General features: G+C 36.0%; 3 long non-coding RNA genes across 4 annotated transcripts; all 3 read right to left on the minus strand.

Annotated features, from left to right (window-relative positions):
- Nucleotides 1-612: 612 nt before the first annotated feature.
- LOC136227693 (uncharacterized) lies at nucleotides 613-9,209 on the minus strand. Its single transcript, XR_010688184.1, has 3 exons — nucleotides 9,163-9,209; nucleotides 8,941-8,994; nucleotides 613-2,695 (listed from the first exon to the last, which is right to left on the minus strand). It is a non-coding gene; the product is annotated as an uncharacterized lncRNA (long non-coding RNA).
- A 459-nt stretch (nucleotides 9,210-9,668) lies between these two features.
- LOC136228051 (uncharacterized) lies at nucleotides 9,669-11,954 on the minus strand. Its single transcript, XR_010688387.1, has 3 exons — nucleotides 11,722-11,954; nucleotides 11,474-11,553; nucleotides 9,669-10,420 (listed from the first exon to the last, which is right to left on the minus strand). It is a non-coding gene; the product is annotated as an uncharacterized lncRNA (long non-coding RNA).
- Nucleotides 11,955-24,255: 12,301 nt separating this feature from the next.
- LOC136227333 (uncharacterized) lies at nucleotides 24,256-26,487 on the minus strand. 2 transcript variants are annotated; one of them, XR_010688008.1, is made up of 3 exons: nucleotides 26,339-26,487; nucleotides 26,132-26,256; nucleotides 24,256-25,385 (listed from the first exon to the last, which is right to left on the minus strand). It is a non-coding gene; the product is annotated as an uncharacterized lncRNA (long non-coding RNA). The 2 variants fall into 2 exon arrangements; XR_010688007.1 differs by having other exon boundaries at nucleotides 25,807-26,256.
- Between the last annotated feature and the right edge of the window lie 1,301 nt (nucleotides 26,488-27,788).

Here is a 27,788-nt window from a genome sequence, read left to right on the forward strand (position 1 = left end):
CAGTGCTTCACTTGTTAAATTAACAACCCAAAATTGTACTTTTATGCCTAATGGAAAGGTAAATTGGGAATGCCTCACAGAATTGGCTATGGTTTCTTGTAAGTTGCCTGATCAAGCGATGGAACATATTCTCTCTGGCAGTCCGTTGCTCAAATCGTTAGAATTGATTGACAGTCTTTATGAGTTTGATAAGCTGATTATTGTTTCCAAATCTTTGAAAAGAATTCTCTGTCATCATAATGCGGGTGTGAGATTTTCTGATAATGACTGTTTTTATTTCAGCTTTCGAAATATCATGTTCAAAGCTTGAGGAATTATCTTTGAATCTTAATATTGTGACTTTTACATGTGATTCAAAGCTGGTTACTCAAGTGATTGAAAATGTTGTGGCTGGTTGTTTGTTACTGGAATCATTTGAATTAATAAACTGTGATGGGATTTCACGGCTGGTTATTGCTTCTGAATCTTTCCAAAGATTGGTTATAGGACCTGTTTCTGATGTTGTAATTTCATGTCCAAAGCTTGAAAAACTGATTATTCTTAATAGTTTGGGACCAGTTAGAACTGTTAAATTACTGAATCTGTCATCTTTATTTTGTGCTACTATTGATTTTTACGGTCCCCAGTTTTACGGTCAGGAGGAGTATAAAATTTCAGATCAAGAAATTCATAAAAGTTGGATTAAAGACATTCTTCAACAGCTTCGGCATATCAAACAGTTAACACTTGGGAGATCCTTTATGAAGGTAAGTTATAAAGAATAAAAAACATTTCATCCTTTTTTTTTGACAAAACATTTCATCCTTTTTTATTCCACATTATGTTTAAATTTAACAATGAAGTATATTCTTTAGTGAATTTTTTATTCCACATTATGGTTGCAGGTTCTCTCAAATTAGTTTCCATGGGATATCCGTCTTTACCTGTGTTAAACATCAAATGCTTGATTTTGGATTATCCTAGTACGATGAACCCGAGATTTGGAATTGCAAGTCTACTTCGTAGTTCACATGTGCTTGAGAAATTAGCTATTAGTGTTTGGCATTATGATCGGGTAATTTTTGCAACCTTTTAATTCTAGTTGTCAAATTTAATTCAAGTATTATTGTGGATTAAATGGTTGACATTTGGTGAGTTTTCTCTATTTTATGTTTATAAAGCAAAAGGAACAATAGAAAATGTTTTAATATGTTAATTTCATGAGTTTTCATAAAAGAAGTACATTGTCGTAACAATTTTTTTTGTTTCATCTTTAGATATATGATAATTTCCCCAATACGACTGATTTTGGAGAAAACTACTGGAATTCCAATACGACTGTCTTTGATTGTTTATCATCGCATCTAAAGGCTATTATAATCATTGGCTGTCCAGATGAGGTTGTGTTATTGTTTGTTGAATTTCTACTCAAGAATGCAAGAGTGTTGGAAAAGATGGTAGTCAAATTGGAAGATGTGTAACAACTTTTGAACTCGAAGCTTTGGAACAAAGATTGATAAGGTTGCCAAGATGTTCCAAAAATGCCATTATTGAGTTGCTACACCCTAAGTAGACATGCAAGGGTTTTTTGATCTTTTTGTGGTTCATTAGTTATATTGATTACTTCTATAAACTAAAATGAAGTTGATTTAAGGACTATATGGATGATGATTATGGTTTAGTGATTTTAATTAGCAGTGTTAAGCTATTTAGGCTCTAATGTTTCTTCATGTCATTTTTTGAATTAGTACTGTATGTTGAGGTTGAATGTTTAAATGCTTTGTAGATTAATATTCATTTTTAATTTGGTATTAAATATCTGTTATGTTTTTTACTTCAATGCAAAATGCCGCTCTCTATTGTTCTATTTCGGTTGCTATATATGGATATGTCGTTATTTCTAGAAGTTATGACAAATCTGATGTTTGGTGACAGATTATTTGTTGGAAAATTTTGAATAAAATTATATATTAATTTTAATACCAACAAACACCTCCTTTCATGAACTGTCGTGTCCTTCGTGAACAGTCGTATTCGTACGTAAACAGTCGTGTCAGTCCGTGTACAGTCGTGTTTGTTCGTGAAATGACATATCCTTTCAAGTTCTATTTATATAGAATGGATTGTCAAAATTCACAAGTGGCTGAAGCTGTTGTTGAAGTTATAAGGTTGCCAAGATGTTCCAAAAATGCCATTATTGAGTTGCTACACTCTAAGTAGATATGGAAGGGTTTTTTTGATCTTTTTGTGGTTCATTAGTTATATTGATTACTTCTATAAACTAAATTGAAGTTGATTGTGGCATTTTGTTGACATTTGGTAATGATGATAATGTTTTAATTAAGGACTATTTGGATGATGATTATGGTTTAGTGATTTTAATTAGCAGCGTTAAGCTATTTAGGCTCTAACGTTTCTTCATGTCATTTTGTATGCTGAGGTTAAATGTTTAAATGTTTTTTAGATGAACATTTGTTTTTTTTTAAATGTAAAATGCTACTCTCTATTGTTCTGTTTCCATTGCAATAAATGGATATGTCGTTATTATTAGAAGTTGTGACAAATCTGATTTTTGGTGACAGATTATTACAAGTTTGGGATCTGGGACACCGATTCCTACATCGCCAATGCACTCAGGTGAGTTATGTTGGCAAAGTCACCACTATTCCCATCGTCCTCATTGATAAATTCATAAAAAAACTCCTTTGCTTCGTTGCTGCACTGAACTTTTTTCTGATTATCTATTGTTGAGTCAAGAGCAAAATATTTGCAATGTTGAGAAATATGATCTATAATATATTCACTTATGCCTTAAAAGCAAATAACAACAGCTTATATATAAGCTACAAGATGAGTAAAAGGACAAACCAAAAATTTGAGGTGTATAGGCGCATGATGTTTGATGTAAAATACTCTATCCATTCTCAAATAAGTGTCATTTTAGAATTTTCACACAAATTAACAAACACAATTAATATATACTTAAATTAATAAATTTAGGTGGATTAACTAAATAAAAATTCTCTCTCCTAAAATGATTGGAGAAGAAACTTTGAAAGTTTAAAAAACCACATAAATCAAGGCAAAATTTAAATGCTTAGAAAAAATATTATACTAAATTTTATTGAAAAACAAAAACGACACTTAAATAAAAACAAAAATAATTATCTAAAATTACACTTATTTGAGAATGGAGGGAGTACCATTTTAGGATTAAAAACATTTCAAATGAGTTCACCATCATTATAAATAGGCTAAATAATTTATTAGTCCCTACTTTTTACCTAACACATTGTTTAGTCCCTTTATTTTCAAAAACACACTGTTAACCATTTGGTCCTTCTATCTAATTATTATTTTTACTTTTAACCATTATTTTTGACATAAATAGATAGACGGAAAATAACAGAGTAACATGGTCATTTTGCAATATTATAGTTTGGTCAAAAATCTAAAAAAAATAGACAAAATGACCAAATGGTGAATATTGATAAAAATTAGGGACCTTATAATATGTTTTTCAAAATAAAGAGACTAAATAGTATGTTACATAAAAAGGTGGAGACTAATAAATTATTTACCTTTAAAAATAATATGGTGTTGGGGTCACCATGTGATGAAACTTAATGACTTCCAAAAATACGATGGATGTTGGACCTAATGTAGATAAATTATTGTTGAAATTTTTTGAATAAATTATATATCAGTCTGTTCATAATGTCTTGTTTTCTTACTCCTCCGGTGATAACTAGACTACACACGGTTGAGTTCGCTCGCGTAATCTGTTGTATCCTGGGAGACGATCGTCAATAGCGACATCTGTCTCAGATTTGTCTAACTCTTTTCTTTTAATTCTAGTTTTAGTGTTTGTATGTTTTTTCTGTATTTGATTTGTTCTTTGGTTAATCACATCTAACATTTTTAAGAAAGTTTTATTTTTTATGTGATTTTCAAAAACACACATAAGTATTATTTGGAATGAATTTGACAGAAACAGATAATTGTTTTCTTAAGTGTCTAACATTCTTTAAGACTGAAAGAAGTGTTCTTCTTTTGAAAATACAGTATATGTTATACATTTGTTATTCAAACCGACTGCATATTTGTTAGTATATATTTCATAGAATCTCAGGCATTAGTCAAAATAGAGAGGTTTGATGTTTGAGAAATGGGTGAATGACAAAAACGAACCAGGAAATGGTTCTTTTGTGAGCAAGCTTGATTGATTTATGCCCTTGGTTTATCAGAAATTTGATTACTTACAAGGAATTATTATAAATGCTTTTTTTGCTGGTGCATGCATTCAAATTATAATTGCTATTCCTAATAATATTTTTTTCATTTGTCTTTATGGTGCCCGCTATGGTTATTTTGTTTTTTTACAAAACTTGGCCTACTTTCTAGTTTCATGGTAAATTAGGAGAACATCAAAAAGAGAAGAAGAAATTATGATCACGAAATGTCCTTCTAATCAAATCCATTGAAGTTGATATTATTGTTTTCAATTTTTCCAAAGAGACGTACAGGAAAATTTTGATAGACTGTATTGACAAACAAAGTATAATTGAAATATTATACTGGGACAGATTGGAGGACAACTTTACATTAATAGTTTGTATTTTTGTTCATTATCAGTTATGTATCTGTTTGTTTAAACAAATTATAAGTTTCCGATTCTAACTTCGTTTGTTTGGAATTCCAGGAAGGAAAAGTTGTCAATTACTGTCTTGTTCTGTTTGTTTAAACAGATTAATTGCCTTTTGGCATGTGTTGGTACGGTTATAAGAACACGGTCACTTCAGAGGCAATAGACCTACTTGTACCAGTGGCAACGTGTAAGCCACAACGAAAGTCTAAAAAAAAAAAATTGGTTTGAATTTTAAAGACTTGGCCATAAAAGAAATATGTTTTCTTTAGAGATGATGATGATATGCGAAAATTACACATTTGATATTCTCGCGCGTAAGGGTTGATTTATATTAGAAATGTGAAATGTCATAAATTGAAAAATCCGAGTTAGACGCTGGTAGATGAACATTAATTGGCTAGATTTAATTTATGAAAGTGACTAAAAATGTAGAAATCAAATAGCTTCTCCTCTAACCAAGTTAACCCAGAAGAATGTGAAGTTTCAGTGGTCAGAAGCGTGTGAGAAGAGTTTTGAAGAATTGAAAGTTCATTTGACTTCAGCACCTGTGTTAGCCCTTCCATGTGGAACGGGGGGCTACACCGTATTTTGTGATGCTTCAAGGGTTGGTCTGGGTTGTGTATTGATGCAACATGGTCATGTGATTGCGTATGCTTCTCGCCAATTAAAGCAGCACGAAAAGAATTATCCAACTCATGATTTGGAAATGGCAGCAGTGATCTTTGCCCTGAAGATATGGAGACATTACTTGTATGGGGAGACATGTGAGATTTTCACTGACCATAAAAGTCTCAAGTACATCTTTGATCAGCGTGATTTGAATCTGAGGCAGAGAAGATGGGTGGAGTTTCTCAAGGATTATGATTGCACAATTCAGTACCATCCAGGGAAAGCAAACGTTGTAGCAGATGCGTTATGTAGGAAATCTCTAGGTAGCTTAGCTCATCTTTCCGTAGTGAGGAGACCTTTGATTAGTGACATTCATGAATTGTTTGATCAAGGAGTAAAATTTGAGGCAACATCTGAAGTGTTAGTAGCTCATTTTCGTGTTAAACCTATTCTATTAGATAGAATCAAGGCAGCCCAATAAGAAGATCCTCAATTGTGTAAAGTTAGGGATGGTGTTTGTCAGGGTAAGGTTCAGGACTTCGTGATTGGTGATGATGAAGTTCTTCGTTATGGGACTAGACTGTGTGTTCCTGATATTGATGATTTAAAAAGGGAAATTTTGGAGGAAGCACATTGTTCAGCTTATACAGTTCATCCTGGTTCCACTAAGATGTATAGAGATTTAAAGGAGTTATACTGGTGGAGTGGAATAAAGAGAGATGTTGCAGACTTTGTTGCTAAATGCCTTACTTGCCAACAAGTAAAGGCAGAACATCAGAGACCGTCTGGGTTGCTTCAACCACTACCCATTCCTGAGTGGAAGTGGGAGAATATTGCTATGGACTTCGTGGTAGGATTGCCTCGCACTAGGGGAGGGTACGATTCCATTTGGGTGATAGTCGACCGTTTAACTAAGTCTGCTTATTTTCTTCATGTGAAGACAACTTATGATTTCTCTAAGCTTGCTCAGTTATACATTGATGAGATTGTCAGACTTCATGGAGTTCCAGTCTATTGTGTCAGATCGTGGTACTCAATTCACTTCTCGGTTCTGGAAGAAATTTCAAGAAGCACTTGGTACAAAACTTCAGTTTAACACCGCTTTTCATCCTCAGACGGACGGACAGTCCGAAAGGACTATTTAGACTTTAGAGGATATGCTTCGAGCTTGTATTTTTGATTTTGACCAAAATTGGGATCATCATTTGCCTTTGGTAGAGTTTGCTTATAACAATAGCTATCAGGCTAGCATTGAGATGGCACCTTATGAAGCTTTGTATGGTCGTAAGTGTCGGTCGCCGATTTGTTGGGATGAGGTTGGAGAAAGGAGACTCACTAGACCTGAGTTGATACAGTTGACTTCAGATAAAGTTCGTGTTATCCGTGATAGACTCTTAACAGCTCAGAGTAGGCAAAAGAGTTATGTTGATCCGAGACGCAAGAATGTAGAATTTCCGATCGATGATCATGTGTTTCTGAAGGTCTCTCCGATGAAAGGGATCATGCGGTTTGGCAAGAAAGGAAAATTGAGTCCGCGTTATGTAGGCCCGTTTGAGATTCTTGAAAGGATTGGTGCAGTTGCATAAACTATTCAAGTTAGAGATGACTTGTCATATGACGAGCAACCAATAAAGATCTTAGATAGCCAAGTCTGCAAGCTACGGTCCAAAGAAGTTCCTTTAGTTAAAGTTCTGTGGCAAAACCACTCTAATAGTGAAGCCACTTGGAAGACTGAATCTGAGATGCGAGTTATATATCCTCATTTATTTGACAGTTCAGGTTAGTGTCCTAGTAATTTAAATTCGGGGACCGAATTTTTCTTAGGGGGGAAGAATGTAATAACCCTGTCTTGAGCCAAACGTATTTTTTTAAAAATTTTGTTACATGAATTAAAAATACCAAATTATATATATTTTACAGTTTATAAAGTTTTTTTTTATAAATGATATATTTTATAACTTAGTGATTTATAAAAAAAAAAAAAAAAAAACCAAAGCCCTCGCAAAAAGAAAGTAAACCTACTTCTACACTAAAAAGAAAAGAAAAGAAAACTATCTTTTTCTTCTTTTGCCGCCGTTGTCTTCCTTCGTAGACTGCATTGATAAAAAATCTTCTTCCCTGATTCAAGTTCGAAGAAAGATTTTCTTCTTCCCAAGGCCACTCCATCTTTGTAAGGTAAGTTCTATTGTTTTAAAAAAATAAAATAAAACCTATATAGGATCTAATGCTATGAATTGATTATTTTCAATTGTGAGTGGAGGTTTTTTTATCCATTTTCTTTGTGGGTCTTCAAAAAAATATATATAATACTATGAATATTTTATATCTTGGAAAATGGAAAATGAAGTGGAAGTTTCAAACCTTTGATTTAACATGTCTCTACATTGTCCAGGAAACATTTCATCATTCCTACCTAGCTATCATACCCATTTAGAATATATTATATATATATATAATACAACTCTTTCCAAACTCTTTCTACCTATTTAAACTATATTGAAACATATAAATTATAGTGATGGAGTTGGGTTTTCTCTTATTATTTATTGACTTATTTTTTTTTTACCAATAGTTATGTTATGGGTTTTAGCAGTAGTATCCGAATATGCTAAAGTGCAGAAGATTTACTACCTTCTTCCATGAATTTTAATTGCTTCCACTAGTGTTGATTTAATTAAGATTGGTTAATTTATTTTTCTCATTTCCATTGAACCAATAGGAAATTACGATAATCCGCAAGTTGATTAAATCGAACACTCATAATTAGAGCGTATATTCCGGGAACAGACCTGATTTATATATGTATACTATATGTTTTCAAACTGGTACAAGTGCTCAGTATATATGTATCTGTTATCTGGCCCCTCACCGATCTTCATAACATTAGGTCCTTGCATTTGTCTTTGAGTCAGGTTGTCAGTTGTCAGTTTGTCGTCAGTTGTGTCAGCATTAGAATCATGCATAAGATCGGTGAAGGCGATTATCTGTTATTTGTATCTGTTATTGGTAGCGCTTACCATTTATCTGGCCCTAGTGGTGTGCAGTACCACCACTCTGTTACACTGTACCATGTGTTTTTAAAGGTTCTGTCTTATTTTTTGATTATTCTAATATTTGATATTTTGAAAGGCTTCAGTATTATCTTTGACAATTGATTACCAGTACTTTGATTTGATTATCTAATATTGACCGTTTTGTTTAACTGATTTTGAATACTATATTTGAAACTATATTTGTCATAATTTAAAAGTATCAGCCTGTCTGCATGTTCCTTTCTGCCGTGTGCTATAACTACTGCTTACTGAGGTTTTCACTCGTATAGACGAAAATCTAATACCACGTTGAATATTTCTTTTTCAGATTAAGGTCCCTGTTCGTGAGGTAACCCTTGGATTGATGTGAAAGAGACTACTTAATGATTTAGCTTTATCTTATTTTTGGAGACTTTTGATTATTAAGATTGGACTTGAATAGTTTGATTTTTTTAAGGTTTATTGATGTAATCGAGATGACTTTGATATCCGGTTAGTAAATTTTAGAATTTCTATTAGTTCAGAATTAAGGCTAGCATAGATTAAAGATTACTTAATTTATGCGCCGGTCATGGCCTAGTTTGGGTCGTGACAAAGGTGGTATCAGTCGGTGAATATGCGGTATAAAAAAGCTTTTGTATGATATATGCTTGGAAGCTTGGAATGTCTTACATATAGCTAAAGTTTTCTCAATCAGATATATGCCGCTCAAGTTTCCCTGTGCAGCTGTAATTAACAATAGTAAACTACTTTAATGACCGAGCGATATATACTCTTTCCAATTACTAACCTTTTGAATAATATAAATAAATAGCAGAATAGAAGCATTGAATATCCACTAACACAATGAGAAGAAAGAATAGACAAAAAAAAAAAATTAAGAGTCCAACTTACTAGGCCACAACCGAGGAGATGAATATCAGTATAATCACGAGTTCTTGTGTAATATTTGCAAATCAATTTGAAAGGAATTTGTCCACTGCAGAAATTAGAAAATGAGTGTATAGTTATACAGTAAAATTTGCCATCAATTAACTTTCTCTTCCCAATTCAACTTAATTGTATTTTTTTGCTCTTATTTAGATGGATTACACAAACAAAAATGCATGGAGACACAAACTTATCACCAACTTAGAAAAGGCTTTTAAAATATGATTTTTGAAGAGAAATTCACCACCTTAACAAGCAAAAAAGCATTTATTGAAAAAGCATTTTCGAATTTCAACATTAAATCTCAACTAGTGAACTCAACTTTAACTAGGAATTGAAATTGCCAAAAGCAGAATTGTAACATTAATCTCAACTAATAAACTATACTAGAACTAGGCTTAAAATAATAGTTCATCATATGCTCAACCTAATTGCACTAATCAACAAAATTTCTCAAATATTCCAATCAATCAATTCAATAACTCAAATTGCCAAATCAGAATTCTAACCTTAAATAACAATAATTCACACCAATCACTAAGTTCGAATATCCAATGGCAAACTAAATTAATTGAAGCGTAACGAATTGCAAAAAGATATTCACTGCTAGAATCTGCAGGACAGCCATTCTTACTGCTATTAACTTGTAAATCCTTCTTCAATTAAGTGGATACAGACACTGCACACTAGGCATTTAAGTATTAATTAGACACCTAATAATGATGATTGAATTTACAATAAAAACTTGGATTAAAGACTCAATTTCTCAGATGAAACTACCTTAGCTTGTGGAAATATTCCAAATGATGAAGAATGCCGTAGAAAGAAGAACATAACAAGTGATATACTAAAAAAATTTGTGCATCAAAAGTAAAACCTAAAATTTCAATAACACCAACTAACAGACTAAAAATAGAAAAACAAGTGTATCAAATATTTCTATTGGAAAAACAGAGAATCCAGTACTAAAAGAAGTTAAATTCAGCAGAAGATTATAATAATTTCATGTACATTATCTATATAATAATATTTGAAGCATTTAAGAGCTATAAAATGTAATCCAAGTACCTTAGCTTTAGACAACTTAGACCAAGAGAGAAAAAAGCGTGGACAACGGTGCAGCAATCAAAGTTAGAGCTAAGGATCCAATAAAGAGACCAGGTGGGTTCGATAATCCAAGTGAGATCGAGCCCTCGTCTCTCACGAAATACGCTCTCAAAATCTGCTAAAGAGAAATTTAGAAAATTATTCACAACTCGAATTCAAATATCCAAAAAGAATTAGAGAAAGTCAAACATTAACAGCAATTACGAAGAATAAACGAGAGGAAGAGTGAAGCAGAGCCGGGACTGTGAACTATTCTTTAGGAGGAACCACTTGACAGCTACATCGAATCAATTGAGTTCTCTATTATTTAAATGACACGTATACACCAGTTTCATGGAGAAAAACAGAGGATCGTCTATCTAAGGACAAGACTTGCCAATTCAAAATCGTTAATATGCCTTACACTTCTTCAAACAAGAACTAAAGTTACACATGGACTATTGAGCATGGTGTGCCTTCTGCTACGTACTTCGTATGTGTCTATGCTTTCAACTTTGATAAACATGAGGTTGCTTATGGTCAGAATACATATACTCATGAAACAGAAAAACTCTTGGAGGTCAAGGCCATCATCGGCCGTCATGTCTCCGTTGATATTGCCTCTGTTTGCTTCAGTGCTTTCTCTGTCATACCCTTGTTTGTGTTTTTCTTTATTGAGAAAAGAAAGGCCAGGCTCAGTGAAAGCAAGTGAAATCAAGAGGAAAGGACTATGTGCACCCATTTGACACACTAGTATGGTTTGCTTCTCATTCATTTTACAGTGTCTGTATTAGGAATTTTCTATGCCAAACTTAGTATTCAAGTATGAAATGGTACTATACTCTTCCTAGTTTTATTCAAATAATAATTCTTCTAATTAGTGAAATAAAAGGCAAGTTATAAGAGTGAAGAATAAAAGTGTTTAAAATTACTGTCTTTCTCCTCATATACAAATTAAAATAAATTTCACTATATCAATAGAAGTATATCCAATCAGGACAAGGGAATTGATATTAATTTGCGGGGAAATTATTAATTCTTCTCAATTCTCATCATTGGAAAAGTTTAATTCATCATACAGAGTCATTCCAAGACACAGACAAGATTGAAATTCAGTCCTAATGCCTATCTGTGCAATTGAAATTCATGAAAACTTTTACAAAGTAAAACATATTTCAGAGAAACCCACCCATATAACGATGCTTCTCTTTGTACTGCACAAGAGGGTTCAAGTAATTAATTCAAAGCCCCAAAATTGAAAGATTGTATCTGTAAAATTGTTCAAACAAACATATTGTTAGCAAAAGTCTAACAAAGTCGAACAAAAAAAAAGGAAAGCAAGCATAGGAAACTTCTACTTAATTTGCAAACTAGAGAAACTCTGATTTTGAGGAAAAGAGTACCCAGGGCAACAATCTCAAACAAAATGGAGCTTACCGATTCTTGTTCCAGTCGATTGTGGGGTTTGTCAAATTGACCGAAATATGAAAATAGTGGTGGACGAGGATGGTTCCTAGAGCTAATCGGTATAAGAGAATGATTTCCAGAGCTAATGAAAGAGAGAGGCGAGAGAGAGGGAGAGAGCGGTAGTTTCGTGGAGCACAGAGGTGGACTGCAGTTAGGTTTTGTTTGGGTGGGAATGTATCCCGCTCAAAAAGTTAGCACCTATAATGAGCGTAACATTAGAAAATTGAGTAAAGTTAAGTTTTTTAAGACTAATAGTTAACAGTTTTTATTTCCACCCATTAAAAGTATAAAAAGTATGCTTTTAATGAGCGATTTTCTCCCCACTCATTATTTTTTCCTCACTATTGTTTGTTTTTCTTGTAGTGCAGAAATCAAACTGTCAATAATCATATATGCTTTCCTTTCTGTCTACTCAACTTCTAATCTACTTTCTTTCAGACTTCTAGTTGAAATTGCAATGACATACTAAATTGGAATAACAACATTAAAGACGGAATTTTACTTGTTGCTACATAGTAATGGGAACAGAACAAGAAATCAGACTTATATAGTTAGTTGTATACAAGGTTTTCTTAAGAGTGTAATATTTTTAAAATAATATCTAAAGTACATTTGATTTAACCATTCAGTACCAAATTAAAAATAATGCTCACCTACAAACCATTTAAACATTTTACATAGAGTACTAATTGAAAAAATGACATGAAGAAAAAGTTTAACAATCAACATCCAAACAATCATTAAAACATTAACATCATTACCAAATGTCAACAAAATCAAGTCCAATTTAGTTTATAAAAGCAAGTTACTAATGAACCACAAAAACCTCTAAAATCGTCAATATTTACTTTCTGAGTATAACCTCAATAATGGTATTTTTAGAACATCTTCGCAACCTCATCAATCGTTTTTCTAATGCTTTGAGCTCAAAAGTGGTTACATGATCTTCAAATTCTAACACCATCTTCTCTAACACTTTTGCATTCTTGAGTAGAAATTCAATAAAGATTAACAAATCCTTATCTGGACAACCAGTGATCTTTATAGTCTTTAGATGTGATGACAAACAATAAAAGACATTCCTATTGAAATTCCAGTAGTTGTCTCCAAAATTGGTCAGCTGAAGGAAATTACAATATTCCTAGAGATAAAAGAGAAGAAAAGGTTAGGACAAGGTACTTAATATATGGAAAACTAGTGACATTTTCTATCGTTACATTTTCTTTATAAACATAAAATTGAGGAAACTCATAGAATGGTTAAACCATTTATTCCACAATGATTATTGAATTAAATTTGACATTTAGAAGGTTCAAAAAATTACCCGATTATAGTGTGATACATTAATAACTAATTTCTCAAGCACATGTGAACTACTAAGTACACATGCAATTCCAAATTTGGCATTCATCATAGTAGGATAATTCAAAGTCAAGCTTTTGATGTTTAACACCGGTAAAAAGAGATCTCTCATGTAAGCTAAACTTGATAGAACCTGAAAGCATAATGTGGAAAAGAAAATTCAAAAAAAAATATATTGCAATAATTCATTTTAAAATTTAAAAATATTACACCTATTCATATAAAAAAAGGATGCAATGTTTTTTTATTCTTTATAAAAGTTAGCTTGATAAAGTATCTCCCAAGTTCTAACTCTTTGATATGTTGAAGCTGATGAAGAATGTCTTTAATCCAAGTTTTAAGCTCCAGATCGTGAAACCCCGGATCATAAAAATCAATAGTAGCATAAAGTGAAGATGACAAATTCAGTAATTTAGCATTTCTAACTCGTCCCAAACTACAAAGAATAATCAGTTTTTCAAGCTTTGGACATGAAATTACAACATCAGAAAAGTGTCCTCTAACCAATCTTTTCAAAGATTCAGAAGCAATAACCAGCCATGAAATCCCATCACAGTTGATTAAAGATTTGGAAACAATAATCAGCTTATCAGACTCAGAAAAACTTTCAATCAATTCTAAGGATTTGAGCAACGGACTACCAGAAAGAATATGTTCCATTGCTTGATCAGGCAACTTACAAGAAACCATAGCAAATTCTGTGAGGCATTCCCAATTTACCATTCCATTAGGCATAAAAGTACAATTTCGGGTTGTTAATTTAACAAGTGAAGCATTGTTGAAAAGGAATTCCCGCAATTCACTTAAAGTCGAGTGTATTTCTCTTCACCAGACTGAAAACCCAATTGGTACAATGGTCCCAGTCCACATGGAACACAAACCTCTAGCAGATTTAAAAAAAACATTAGCCAAGTTGGTGAGCATACATCGAAGTCTAAAGTAACTAGAACACAATGTCTCACGCATTGTCAATTTTTGATACACTCACCATAAACCGATCAAATTCTGTACTGCAGATAGCCATTACCTGATCTAATTCTAAAGGTTACTTGTTCCTGCCTCTAAATAAAAGAAATAGCAATGCTTTTAATCTAATGGAATTTAATATAGCAAGCAATAGAAAAAAAAATCAAGTGACTAATGAATGCAATGACCAGAAACATGCTTAAAACCAATGAACATATCCGATAAATTAATTCCTTCCCTTAAGGAAACCATATTTAAAACCCGGCAGCAAATGAATAGTTCAGAATTTCGAAGACAAAACTATTTACTGTAATGAAATTTCATAAATATAAGAAGAGTATTAACATTTTAGTCACATCTGTTTCCAAAAAGACTTATAAAAGGTCTCCCGATGATGGCATTGTAGGTAAGTGGGATGTCCACCACTACCCACTCGGCAATGCACTCCACCTCGTTGCCGTTGCGGGCCAAGATTGTTGGGAGGGAAATGATCCCTTTGACCGGGACCTCGATCTCGGACAGCTCCACCAAAGGAAAGGTTCCCGCTCGTAGGGCACTGCTGACGCCCTTCATTAGTGCTGTAGAGGTGATCAGATTTACCGAGCTTCGACTTCAGGTAACTCTCCATTCATAATTGATAGACATCATCCTTCTTCTACCCGGACTATTTACTTTCTTTACCCTGTATTTATGCGACGAAAAACACTTGCTCTTCTGTGTTGCACCTCAGTTTCGAACTTAAAGGACTTGCCGAACTTTGAAGTATACTTGCTTGGTTTTTGTCCAACAGTGCATGAAAAGATCTCAGGAGCTGAAGAACATGACAAACTTAAGCTGATTTCGATATGCTTTCAAACATGTCTTCATCGGATCTGCTACAAGCCTTTGCTGCATATTCATTGGTTAAGTTAGACCTATGGACTGATAGTGATAGCAAAAAGAAAAACCGTAGACAATACCAAATGTCAGGGAGCCTGATACGGATTGAAAGCGATAAATGGAGGTTTTAGTCGTAAACCAACAAAGATGTTCTTCTCAAGCTTAACTTGAAGGAGTGAATCCCGATAACAAGGTATAACCTTAATTCTCAAAGAGAAATGATATTTGATTGATTAAAAAGTTTCATATCCTTACAAAATGAGGGTTTAAATACAACCTCTAAAAGATAAGCAAAGGACAGGTACTACCCCTACTAGGGTTACAATATAGTTAATAATAAGAGAGTAAGATAGGTAATGCGCCCAGACAACAGGTACAGAGGTGCAGGTACGGAATGTCAGATTGTCTGTTGGTCGACTTCCTGAGGAAGTAATCTTGGCGATCCGCCCATGCTCATATGTGGATACGCCTTCTGGCGTACTCCTAGATCCGCCTTGCTCGCATGTCTTGGGGATCCGCCCTTCTAGGTGCATCATCTGTGAGCTTGATTCTTGAAGACCCGCTAGAGTCCGCGCGATCAGTCTGGCCAGTTCGGATGTCCGCATCATTCTCTCCTTCTTTAAAAGAGTCCGGCACTGATTCATTTTTGTTGAGCTCTAAAGGACCATCCGATTTCCATGGGCTAAGGTCACGGATGTTGAACGCTGGTGAGACTTTGCCAAGCCAGTTTGGCAATGTTATATGATAGGCATTGGCGTTGACCTTTTTGGTGATTTTATATGGCCCATACCTCCTAGGCCGAAGTTTGCTGCTTGCGGTGTTGGCGAGCCTCTCCTTGCCCAAATATACCATGACCTCATCTCCAACTTCAAACTGTAGGTCCCTGCGGTGCTCATCCGCCTTAGCCTTTAACTTCTGATTTCTATCCTCAAGAGTCTCCCTTACCTCTTGGTGCATCTGCATATAGTCCTGGGCCAGCTGGTTGGCAGCCACATTTCCCTTTGGAAGGTATGCTATATCAAGGGCATGGTTTGGGGTCTTTGTGTATACTACCTCAAATGGTGATCTCCCGGTTCCCGAATGTACAGAGCCGTTGTAGGCGAACTCAGCTTGGGCTAGAACCACATCCCACATCCGGGGCTTATCCTTGCACTTGCTACGCAGTAAGTTTCCCAGAGTTCTATTGACCGCTTCTGTCTGTCCGTCTGTCTGAGGGTGGGCAGTGGTACTAAACTTCAGAGAAGTATCAAAAAGAGCCCACAAGGTCCGCCAGAAGTGACTCAGAAACTTCGTGTCACGATCTGAGACAATACTCTTTGGTACGCCATGTAGTCTGACGACCTCGTTGAAGAACAGTTTAGCAGTTGCCGATGCATCATTGGTTTTTCGGCATGGTATGAAGTGTGCCATTTTTTAGAATCGGTCAACAACCACAAAGATGGAATCCATGCCCCTCTGAGTTCTGGGTAACTCTAGGACAAAATCCATGGATAGATCCTCCCATATAGTTTCTGGTACAGGTAGTGGTAGTTGCAAACCAGCATTAGTGGGGTATCCCTTGACGGTCTAGCAGATATAGCATCGTTCTACTAGGTACGCCACATCTCTCCTCATCTTGTGCCAGAAAAAACGGGAACTTACTGCTTCATAGGTCTTGTTTCGCCCAAAATGTCCCCCCATGGATCCGCCATGCAGATCGCGGATAACTTTTTCGCGGATGGAAGTGCAAGGTAAACAAAGTTGGTTACCCCTCATTAGATACTCATCCGTGATGTGATACGCTCCATCTCCATGTTGGGTTTTACATTTCTCCCAAATGCTACCGAAGTCGGGATCCGCCAGGTACTCTCCTCTGATATGTTCGAAGCAGTCGGTCTCCAGATTGACGGTTTTTATTAGTGCAACCCTCCGACTCAAGGCGTCCGCCACTACGTTTTGTTTTCCCGCCTTATGGATAAGCTTATAGGGGAACTTATCTATGAAGGCGGACCATCGGGCATGCATGGAGCTTCGAAGTTGCTTCTGACTTCCTAGATACTTGAGGGCCTGATGGTCAGTGTAGAGAATGAATTCTTTCCCCACTAAGTAATGCTCCTATACTTTCAATGCCCTCACTATGGCATAAAATTCTTGATCATACGTTGCCCACTTTTGCCGTGCGTCACATAGCTTCTCACTGAAGTACGCAATGGGCCTTTTCTCTTGCATCAAAACACCACCAATCCCAATTCCACTGGCATCACACTCAACTTCAAACAGTTTATCAAAATCAGGATACGCCAGCACTGGCGCTGTACTCAGTTTTTCCTTGATCAAGGCGAAGCTCTCTTCTTGGGCGTCCGCCCACCCGAACCCCTTTCCTTTCTTCAAACATTCTGTCAATGGGGCCACTATGGAACTGAAGTTCTTAATGAATCTTCGATAAAATGTTGCTAGCCCATGAAAACTCCTGATGTCCCCCACATTCCTCGGAGTCGGCCATTCTCGGATGGCTCTCACCTTCTCTCCATCCACTTGGACACCGTCGCCACTAACCACGAATCCAAGGAAAACCAAACTTTCCATGACAAAGTCACACTTCTTGGTGTTGGCGAATAGCTGGAGTTTCCTTAACAGATCAAATACTGTCTGCAAGTGCTTCTCATGATCCGCCAAGGTCTGGCTATGAATCAAAATATCATCAAAATACACAACTACGAACTTCCCAATCACCGGGCGAAGCACCTGATTCATTAGCCTCATAAAAGTACTAGGGGCATTGGTCATCCCAAATGGCATCACTAACCACTCATACAATCCATCCCTAGTCTTGAAAGCAGTCTTCCATTCATCCCCAACTCGAATACGTATCTGGTGATAACCGCTCCTGAGATCAATCTTGGAGAAGACTTTAGATCCGCCAAGCTGGTCCAGCATATCATCCAACCTTGGAATGGGAAACTTGTACTTGATGGTGATCTTGTTGATGGCCCTACTATCAACACACATCCGCCAAGACCCATCCTTCTTCGGCGTAAGTAAAGCTGGAATGGCGCAAGGACTCATACTCTCCCTAACGTATCCCATCTCGATGAGTTCCTCCACTTTCTGTCTCATGATGTCGTTCTCCTTCGGACTCATTCGATAGTGTGGGAGGCTTGGTAAGCTAGCCCCAGGCACAAGATCGATATGATGTTGGGTGTCCCTCAAAGGTGGTAACCCACTGGGTAGCTCTTCCGGGAACAGATCTTGATACTGGCCAAGTAGGCGGGTCACTTCACTCGGCATTTCCCTTTCGTCCCTTTGGGCGGATTCGTGATTCGCCTTAACCATTACCTCGTATACCATTTGGCTTTCTTCACATTCGCTGACAAACGATTTGTGTGTAGGACAGACTACCAAGGTAGACTTCTCGTCGGCCTTTGGCTCTCTCACCATTGGTGTAAGGACAAACTTCACCCCATTCTTCACAAATCTGTAAGTGTTCTCTCTTCCGGCGTGGGTGGCGTTGTTATCAAACTGCCAGGGTCGGCCCAACAATAGGTGGCATGCGTCCATATCGACCACATCACAATAGACTTCATCATGATAGTTACCAATCTCAGTCGGTACCTTGCATCTCTGGGTCACCCTCAACTCGCCAACGTTCTTGATCCATCCCACCCTGTAGGGATCAGGGTGCGCCTCTACCAACAACCCGAACTTCTGAACGGCGCTGCTACTCACAATGTTCTCCTGACTACCACTATCAATGATTACGTTGCATCGCCCTTTGTTCACAAGGCAACGAGTCCGGAATAGTTGATGCCTCTGATCGCCCTCTAGTCGGCTGGAGACTAATAAGCGTCTAACCACATGAATGGCGTATCTCCCTTCATCCGCCTCATCATCATCCTCTCCCAAGGGTTCACAATATACTTCATCCCCTTCTTCATAGTCTTCTTCACATCTTTCCACCATGTTAGCACTCTTCCTCCTAGGACACTCGTTGGATCTATGGCCTGGTTCATTGCACCTGAAACATTTAAAAGGCGCGGGCCTCGCATATGGATTGTTGCTCTTAGGTGGTGTAGGTACCTCCTTGTATGGCCTAGTATCTCCAACAGATCCTCTTCCCACACTATTAACCCTGACTCCACTGGCACTCGCCACTTGCTTGCCTTTGTCATAAGACTTCACGTTATCTCTTCCTCCAGGCGTATACTCAGTAGCGGCGGATCTCCGGGTTCGCCCGTTTAGTTGAGATTCAGCCTTCAGGGCCAAATTCCTGGCATCTTGCACTCGAACCACCATCTGTGTGCCAATACGATCCTGGATGTTGTATCTCAACCCTTCTAGGTACCTAGAGGTCTTTTGGCTTTCAGTTTCAGAATTCTGAGGTATACTCATGGACACTTCGGGCACCTTGAGAGCATCCTCTGTAGGAGCTGTAGATATACTGCTCATAGTCCGGCGGTAAGAACCGCTCCCTCAACATCGCCTTCATTCGTAGCCAAGATCTAATCGGATCTCTGCCCCCTCTTCTTCTTTCTTCCCTCATCTGATCCCACCAAACTGATGCGCCACCCTTCAGGCGATACGCCACCAGCCTTACTTTCCTCTCATCAGGAATCCCAGCATATTCAAAGAAGCGCGCAACTTCCGATAACCAATCTAAGAACCCCTCTATATCCAGTTCACCACCAAAAGACGGTAAGTCTATTTTTAACTTAAAGGCATCATCCCTGTCAAAGTTTCCTAGATCTGGTTCTGCCCTAACCATACCCACACGTCTGTTATCATTCGGGCCAACACCCCTCATATTTCTAAAGGCACCATTATCCCCAATATCCTCAAAATCATCACTATCGCTATCAGCGTTATGCACAAGGACAAAGTCAGGCCTTCTTACCTCAGGATCCCTAGGACCCATTTGTGGACGTGGTTGTTCAAGGGCTCCTTCCTTTCTCTGAGTTGATCCTCCTGCTGCGGATTGGATTAAGGACCGAACCTCCAGTTTGAAGTTTTCCAGGGAGGTGGTTAACTCCAGCAACTTTTGATCGGTCTGTCTCTGCCGCTCATGGCTGGCCTGAATCTGTTCCGTGAGGTGCTCCCTTAGCTCCTCATACCTCCGGTCACTGGTTTCCATGGAATCTTGCGGTTGTCGGGGTTGAACCATTGCCAAAAGAAGTTTCGGGTCAGGAAACGATTGGCTCTGATACCAACTGATACGGATTGAAAGCGATAAATGGAGGTTTTAGTCGTAAACCAACAAAGATGTTCTTCTCAAGCTTAACTTGAAGGAGTGAATCCCAATAACAAGGTATAACCTTAATTCTCAAAGAGAAATGATATTTGATTGATTAAAAAGTTTCATATCCTTACAAAATGAGGGTTTAAATACAACCTCTAAAAGATAAGCAAAGGACAGGGACTACCCCTACTAGGGTTACAATACAGTTAATAATAAGAGGGTAAGATAGGTAATGAGCCCAGACAACAGGTACAGAGGTGCAGGTACGGAATGTCAGATTGTCTGTTGGTCGACTTTCTGAGGAAGTAATCTTGGCGATCCGCCCATGCTCATATGTGGATACGCCTTCTGGCGTACTCCTAGATCCGCCTTGCTCGCATGTCTTGGGGATCCGCCCTTCTAGGTGCATCCTCTGTGAGCTTGATTCTTGAAGACCCGCTAGAGTCCGCGCGATCAGTGTGGCCAGTTCGGATGTCCGCATCAGAGCCACGGTGTGGTGCTTACTTGTCTTCCCCGAAGTAAGACAGGCAGGAGGATTAGATCACTCTATTTGGATATGCTGCCGAACTCATAGAGCTTGCCACAGTTAGAGAAGATAATAAGAGCAACTTCAGAATCACAAAGCACAGAAAGCTCATAAGCTTCTCCTGTCGTCTTGTTCACCAGGAGCACTGAATTAGGAGACACATGGAAAAAGGCAAAACTTAAGCGAATCTGTGAAAGATACTGAGTGAGTGAGCTTGGGTATGAAAGTCCAAGTTCATCTCACTAGGATTATAAATTGGAGCTTTCTCTTGATTCTTTCAAGCACAAATCTGTTTATTTAGAAACAGAATATCATGTTTTAATCTTCCCCATACTGTTGAAGAAGAAAGATGATTTTTTATAGGTTCATGACTATCAGATGGTCCTTCATAGACGAGATCGGATGCTGGTCGAATCTTGTTCCGAACAACGCCCTCAAAGCACCACAAACCACTGGTCGAGTATGTAACCCTAATCGGAATCAACAGCAGCGATGACATTTCCACCGATGCACGGTTGAGTATGTAACCCCAATCGCAATCGCATCCCATCTTGAGATATCAATGCCTTCACGACCTAACGGCGGAGAAGAGCCGCCCCTCAAAACCCCAAATTCATCTTATGCTTATGTAGTAGGTGTATCAGATCTTGAATTGGTAATTTGGTAAGAGTATTATCAGATAAGAACAGTCACACGTCAGCTTAGTCTGTCAATTTTATAAATTTTTGGGTAATTTGGGGCAGAATCAATCTAACCTAAAACTCCACGTACAAAATAACACTAATATAGGGATAACGGAACTAAAATACGTCATTGATATTACTTATCGTGTCAATTATAAGTAGATGAAGAAATTATAACTTAACGGAGTAATAGAAATCCGTTATTGAGGTCTAAATTTATACCAGTTTTTAAACGTTAAAACTATATTGATGTTACCTAAAGTCTAAATTAATACTTCTCTAAAAACAATATATACCTATTTTGTTACCTTATATCTAAATTTTTGTTTTTTTTTAATTTTTCAAATTTTTAATTATATTCACGCATGAACGGATTTCACCTAAGAGGTTACTCATGCTTTTTATTAAGACAATAGAACCGATTTCACCTAAGAGGTTACTCATGCTTTTTATTAAGACAATAGTTTAAGATTTTTTTTTTTAATAATTTGAATACTTTATATTATTGCAAAAATTTATTAATTGGAATGTTAAAAGATTCATAAATTACTAGAAAATCCACGTATTAAGTGGGCTATATAATACCGTCTATTATTGTTATAAGTAAATAATTAATTATTATAAACAAGAAAAGCAGAATGGACACTTTTTTGTCTCGTATGTATTCCGCATGTCTATATCTCTCAGAATATCAGACACGTACATCAACTTCTAAACTCGTATATTAACCTCTTAAAAGTGTCAGTACATTATAGAAATATACATATATATAGTTATAGCAAATGACAAGTAATTAAAAGGCACTCATAAATTCAACATTATTACAATACAATAAGACATAGGAAGTAAATGTTATCAATAATCACTAATATATATAAGCATGGAAATAAGAGTACGATATTATTATTCGTATGAGATGCTACTAAAATAATTTGCTGAAATGATCTCTTTGCTATGTCGTGTCATTTATCATTACAATAAAATTATAGGTCCGTCGCTGAATCTGCATAGGAGGGACGTCTTTATATTGGTATTAATTGATCTAGGATTTTAAATTAGTTTTTATTTAAAACTAAAAAAATTAATGCAGTTATAAACTTGTATTTTAAAAAAAAAATCAGATTATGATCTCTCCATATTAATAAAAACTGGACATCAATTAGTAAATCCAAATTCCGTAATTTATTTTAGATTCTTTCCAAGTTCACCTAGCCATGAAGCTTCCAATTGTCTATACTTTTTTTTAAGAAACTCTATCAGATTTGTTTTTTTTTTTTAAAAACTATTAGATTCTGATTTACAAAGACGATTTAGGAGAGACGCATCAAAATCTTCCATTTTCAAGCACTTAATCGCTAAAACCTGTTAAGGGATGTGATTTCCAAATTTAGTTTTTCATTTTTCAGTTATCATGCTTTATATCGTAAAGAGCATAAAATCTATTAAAACTATTTCATGATTATTAAATTCAAGAAAACTTTTTCTTAGATACACTTCTACTTTCTGTTGTTGCTTGTCACATTCAATAAAAAAAACTTAAGCAAGTTGATCTCATATGCAAAACTCTACTTAATCATAAATCTGTAAAATTGAAAATTAATTATATTTCTTTTATTAATTTTCTATATCAAAATATTGCAAAACTGAATTTCAGACCATTATAATGTTTAACTTTTGATGTCACTAGTTGAACGTGATTAATATTTATTAGGACCCTCATTAAATACTTCGCTCTTAAAATTTGATTTCACTAAACCCTTTAACTTTGGAGGTGATTAATATTTCATTTAATACTTCGCCCTTAAAATCCAAAATCTCTGGAAGTTATTATTACTCCAACAAACAGAATTGATATGCTAACCAAAGGTAAAAATGTTGCGCATTCTGCGTGAGGTATGCTAATTGATCTCGAGAGATGCAACTGCATGAGGTATGCTAATTGATCTCGAGAGGTAGCGATTGCAATGGTATTAGCTAATTTCCGAAATATATCACAGCAGGTCTTTTGGCCTTCTGCTGCTAAGGATGATCCCTCTAACCCATCATCAAAAAACACAATAAATAATTAAATAATCACCTAACAAGATTCGATGAAATCATATTTCAATTTTTCTTTCCAGATATGCTCTAATTTGGAAAGGTAAAAATAAAAATAGGTCATAGATTTCAATTTTTCTTTCCAGATATGCTCTAATTTGGAAAGGTAAGAATAAAAATAGATCATAATAACTAAAACATCGCAATTTCATAACAAACTGCGATTTGGCAATCGAACAAGGGGGGGCCTAGCCGGAACAAAACATGTTCTTCTTCTTGATTACAGATAGGGAAAATAACCTCAACAGGGACCATGTCAAATTCTCAAAGCTGTTAAAGTGGGTTACTGCCAGAAAAATTCAAATTATCCCTACATCTCATGTAACCATAAATGTCCAATTCTTCTACAATGATTCCCTTTCATTTAAACTGTGTTTGTATGATAATTTGAAGGACTTAATTGTTTAATATGAAAGATTTCAGGACAATATTGTTACTTAATGCATGATTTAGGGACAACAAGTGAAAATTACCCCTGCAGTGGCTTGTGACAACAAGCAGCAGAAACACCTGAAACTACTTGGATATCACAACTAACACCACCAGAATAGATAGCATCACTGCAATGCAAGCTTACAGAGTTCATTACTGATTATTCTAAATTCGGAATGGAAACGAAAACTGGACAGGCATGGTATAATATTACGATGGACGGACGGTTGAAAGTAACTGATGAACCTAAATTACTGAAAAAAAAACAGCAGTCTATTTTCATGACCAGGCTCACTGAATGGTACTGAACTAAAATAATATAATAATATAATCCTTTAAACATAGAATTAATTAAAATAAAAAGTTTATAAAAATAATAACGGTTCTAATAATAATAATAATAATAAATAATTATAATAAGTAATGATAAATTACTGAACTGAACTAATTACAGAACTGAATGCGGCTACTGAACTGAAATTAAGTGACAAAGAACAGAACCTCCATTGCTACAGAACTATCTATTCAGCTTGCAGAATGTCAATCTGCCCACTAAGAAGGTGTTTGGATTGCTGGCTGCTGATCCTGAGAAGAAGGCATAGAGTTTAACCTCAGTTCAGTAGAAACAAAGTTATCTGATGTTGCTGCAGAGTTGACGATTTTGAGTCTCTCTGTCTTCCACTTTTGTGCCAAAAAGTGCCAAAAGATTTGCAGTTTTAAGCTCTGAGAAATGTAAAGACGAGTCTTTCAGACTTTCTTCCCAATTATCCTGCCCGAACTAAAGAACACCAACCCAGAGAGAATCAAGCTCTTACTCTAACCAGAAGCTTATCAAATGAGTTGAAAATCAGCAACTTGAGAACATGAAAATATTTGCGAATTCAAACATCATTTAGTTATATCAGTCCAAGAGCAATAAGAAAGAAAGAGCACAAGCATTTGAAAGTGCTAACAATGAGCACCTGTAAATATACAGAACAATCATACTTCATGCTTCTACCGAGAAAAACAAATGCAATATTTTGCATTTTTAACTGCTGTCAGTTTATTCAGTAAGATCTAATGCATGCCAAATGATGATGCATAGCATATGCTATAACGAAACAAGTTGACCATATAAAGCTTAAACCAAATCATTTCTGATCCAGAAATGCATCCATCAATCAACAACACTTATTCAACATAAAAGAAAAAAAGAAGCAGTTCATAGTTGTCTTATTTGAGGCATGGAGATAATAAGCTCAAAGTCGAAAATCGAGATCAGGCATACTATTATCATTCATGGATGATTGTTGACGGTTCCACAGAAGTGTGTTGAGCATTTGTTTCTGCTTCATAGTCTTCGGAAAAGGCTCCTCCATGGAAGTTCACTAATGATGCAAGTTGTGATTGCTGTTGCATTGGTGTAATCAGCCTGTCTACTGATGGGTTCAAGGCTGGAAGGTAAGCTTCGATTTGGTAGTTTCCATCCCATTGGCTGCATAGAAATTAAAAAATTATACGTTTTATTAAAATTTGGCTGTTTAAAATTGGAACTCGGTGGTTAAGATGTTCAAAATCATACAAACTGTTGAAGCCCTATAGTTTAGTGCTCAAGAAGCTAAAATGTCCTATAAATTGCAGGGCAAACTTGAAATTTTGTCATTCACAATGGAAGGAAAACAGGTAGGAAAATAAGAAGTAAAAGAGCAAGTATAATAGTTATCTTTTTGGTTCTTAATTGTTTCTTGTAGACTTCAACTACCAATGTTGGGGATCTCATTCAAAGAACTTCAACTACTCATGCTTCCTCTATTTCGTAGAACAAATTGAATTTCTACTATACTGACAATTCAAAATACTATGATTTTTCACAATAAAAAAATGCTAATCATAAATAGAATCCTTAGTCCCCTTACCTCTTTAATATCAGAGCTTTGTTCAGCCAGTAAAAGACCCCACGAATAAAAGGGCGGTGCACCGGACCCGTCGGGGGAGGGGTGTGTGGTGGGTGTATTGGAGACAAACCTTCCCTCCTAAGACTCAGACTAGAACCCGTGACACAACAACAACAACAACGTTTATTGTGCCAAGGCTCGAAAAGACCCCACGAATAGCTGAAGTAAATCCCATTAATTAAGAACTTCAAAATTCTTACAATTGACAATAATTACTATAAACCTTCAGCTCAATCAGAATCAAAACACAAAGTGCCAAAGAAAAACTTAGAGGGATTCCTTCAACCTTTCTAATACACGCCTCCTCCTTAAGAAGGAAAAGGATTGCTTCAAAATCTTTCTGATACACGCCTCCTCATTAAGAAGGAAAATAAGGGTCAAACAGCCAAACTTCATCGCCGGGGTCTATCACTGTGGGAAAGCGAAGAAGTAAAATAAAGTCACAAGTGGAAGCAAACAACAGCGGCAAACTTAATTACGAAATGAAAATTACCGGCAAATACGGGGGCTGCAAATCGATCAGTGTGAGGTTAATTTTGTATGAGTTCATGACTATCACGGTTTAAGGTTGTAGACGAATCAAAACGTGGTCGAGTTGCAGTATGTTTTAGCAAAGGGAAGGCCGATGCCATTTTCACCGATGCACGGCGGCGGAGAAGAAGGCAAACTGCGCTTTCTTTCGATATAAACTTCAATTTATAGGCGTAACAAGGAGATAGTGACACATACCTTCTATGTGTCGAACTTATAAAATTTTGTTCTTTTTTAATTCAAACCAGATTTTGATTGTCGGTGTAAGTTAGGGCTTTAAAATGTAATTAATTGTTCATTTGCTCGCAAAACAAATAAGTTAAATGCAGAATATGTATTATATACAATTTGTATTCTCTAATCTAACAACCGTATACTCCGACTTCGATCGTTTTACTTTTTTTTTAAAACTTGTGCAATATGTTTTTCGCATTTAACTTACTTTTTTTTTTGCAACCGAGTGATCCATTGATTATATTTTGCGCAAGTTCAGGGGCTACTCAACATTTAATGCAAGTTTAGAGGGGCTTTCAGGATACTTTGAAAGTTCAGGAGGGCAATCAAACCTTTTAGACAAGTTCAGAGGACAAATAATGTATTAAGCCTTTTTTTAATAATAACATTTCTGTAAATAGAAAAATGTAAACTGCGTAATTTTATGTAAAATTTAGTTTTATAAATTTAAAAACTATGTAGTTATGTGTTAAAGAAATTCCAAATCACTATAGTTCATGAACATAATTAATGAATTGTTAGCGTGCGAAGTTTATAAACTAAATTAATGAACTGCTCGCGAGCAAAACTCGTTAACAAATTCGTGAATAATTCCCGAACATAATATTGAATTCGAGCTTGTTAATTTTCTGACGAGTTGTTTTGTGTTTTTTTATACATTTATGACCTTTTTTACTCTCTGTACCCATTTCAGTGTCTTTGTAGATCTTGTAATAATTGATTTCTTACTGTTGTTTTTTTATTGTACTTGCTATGTTTTAATATAATGAAGTTACAAGTATTTTCATAAAAAAAAATAAAAATAAAAAAACATTTATTTAAAAAACTCACAATGTCAATACACACGTCTTTGTCTTTTTTCTTTTATATACCATACTTTTGTAACTTGTTACAACTGCTGAAGCTGATCCAGAGTTGCTATTGAAGCCCCTGGGATTGACGCGGCTGCTATTCCTGAAGTCGAGGGTCGGTCTCGTCGGGTGCAACAGGTTCCGGCCTGGCACAAGGATTATCTGTTTAATTAATTAGTTATTATATTAAGATTTCTAGTTCTTGTCTAATTAGGATTCATTACTCAGTTCTTGTCTAATTAGGATTTATTATTTAGTCCTTTTCCAATTAGGATTCCGTCATTGGTTTATTTGTAAAGACTAGCAGTATAAATAGCCTGCTGTTGT

The sequence above is a fragment of the Euphorbia lathyris genome, chromosome 4, assembly GCF_963576675.1.
Source record: "Euphorbia lathyris chromosome 4, ddEupLath1.1, whole genome shotgun sequence".
Taxonomy (NCBI): domain Eukaryota; kingdom Viridiplantae; phylum Streptophyta; class Magnoliopsida; order Malpighiales; family Euphorbiaceae; genus Euphorbia; species Euphorbia lathyris.